The sequence below is a fragment of the Lycium ferocissimum genome, chromosome 7 (assembly GCF_029784015.1).
Source record: "Lycium ferocissimum isolate CSIRO_LF1 chromosome 7, AGI_CSIRO_Lferr_CH_V1, whole genome shotgun sequence".
Classification (NCBI taxonomy): domain Eukaryota; kingdom Viridiplantae; phylum Streptophyta; class Magnoliopsida; order Solanales; family Solanaceae; genus Lycium; species Lycium ferocissimum.
The window spans coordinates 49,227,141-49,229,262 of record NC_081348.1 but is presented as its reverse complement, the minus strand read 5'-3'; positions in this window follow the sequence as shown (position 1 = coordinate 49,229,262).

Below are 2,122 nucleotides of genomic sequence, written 5' to 3'. Positions count from 1 at the left end.
AAGACGAAAGAGGCTAAAACTTTTACATGCTACTGCATAACCACATAGTAGTATAAAGTCCACAAGAAAAGTAAGATCTTGATACTCTCTCAACCTTTTATTTATTTAGCTTTTTTTATTGGAAAAATATTATTAAAGTACAAACTTCTCACTTTTTTTTTTTTTTTTTGGTGGAAAGAGGTGGATTATTTGTAAAGCAACCTACTTTTCAGTGGGGGCAATATATCTTGGGACCTCTAAGTTTTGTACTTTGTCTCTTTACTTTTAATTATTTATTTATTTATTTCTTTATTTTTATTTTGTTTTTAATTTTAAATGGTAAAGTCAGAGATTATTCAGAAATTGTAGTCAGCAAAGGGTGTTGCCCACAGTGGGAATTGCCGTCAGGATGACGTATTCCATATTTACCCTTCAAGTTGACTAGTTTTTCACCTATTGCCACTGATCATGACGCAAATTATGTGTCACTTTTAAGTTTTTGAATTTCTTGGTAATGATCATTTCATTTAGCTATTTAAGGGTAAAATTGAAATTAAAGATAAAAAGAAAAAATTGAACGGAAAAGTGGTTAAAACAAAAGTTGAACAGTAAGAACATGAGATTACATATGCTTTAAAAGCAAATATTTCAATATCTTTCTCTTTTAAAAATGTTTTAGAGGTGGTTTGATTCATAGACAAGTTATGCAAAAATTATAATATAAGATAGATCGAAAGTCTTCTCGTTCTTGAACTAATAACACGATACATGTAATTAAAAATGGTGGAACATTTGATATTCATCACTATATCGAAGCATTGTATGAATCTTCTTTCAATATGTGATTATCACATGATAATAGATCTTTTTTCGGTGAGTCATGTTTATCAATACATGCAAAATATATCCCATCTTGGATCATTAGAAAGTAGTAAACGTATTCTTTGCATGTTAAGGTCACCCCCACACTTGATATAAGTCATGTTAACTATTTATTGAGTTTTCTCCATTTGTTATTGCATTTGTCTTATTTGAAGTCTCTTCTGATATTCAGTGACAATATCAATATCATCTAAATCTTATTTTTCATTAATGGTCGAAGTATATTGAAATATACTATATTTGTTTGAGAAAAGGTTGATTGTGGTCAACTTTGACTCAAATTCTTTTGTATTTATAAGTTTCAAATGTAAACTCAATTTCCGTCCTCATAGTATCAACTACGATAGCTTTTGATTAAATCCTATATTCTTGGGATATTAAATTTTGAAATCTCTAACTATTGTACACCTTCAACTTATACAAATATACTATTTACTTGCAGCCTTGGTAATTAAAAGAATGAACTTTTTTTTTTTTTCAAAGAAGAATAAACTTTTGAGCTGCAACTAATATTCTCCTATAGTTTGATTGAATACATTATTTTTATTGAAAACTTGAGACCAAAGAAAACAAGGGTCTAACTAATTCGAACCAATGTAAGCATATTGGTCTAGATATGCACTTTTCTATAAGTTTTTAAATATTCAAGTCAACTGAATTAAATTTATTTTGTAGTGATGAGCTACTGGGTATAGTATAAAACTCAATAAATACTTATTTAAAACTATTGATTTGGTAGATTTGCAATCTATCAAATTGAATAATTATGGTATTGACTATAGCATAAGCATGCTTGTGCCACTATAACACTATTCTAAGGTTTAGGTAGGAAGTTGTATTTATCTACGTATTACAAAATAATTGTTTATATGGGAAGTTGTACTTTTATACGTATAGACATTTTCCCAGTTTACTTAGAAACAGTAATTATGTTTTTTAATTGTTTACTAAGCAAATCATGGTTACCTAACAATGAAGAAAAATATAGAATTAAATGCCTAGCTACTTTGAAGTTATAATTATGTTTTTTGCAAGTGTGAGATTCATTAGTAGGTCTATGCATCTCACTTAATATCATTTACTTATTTGTGAGGGAAAAAACAAAAATGGTCGTTTATAATTGGGGTAGGTTCAAAGTATTCGCTAACTTTCGACGGACTTCATGTTGGAATTTGACTCTTCAGACAAAAAATTAGTCGAAAACGTTGCAATGAGACAAATTCTGACATATAATGCTTTATGAGGCCTTGTAGTAGGCAGT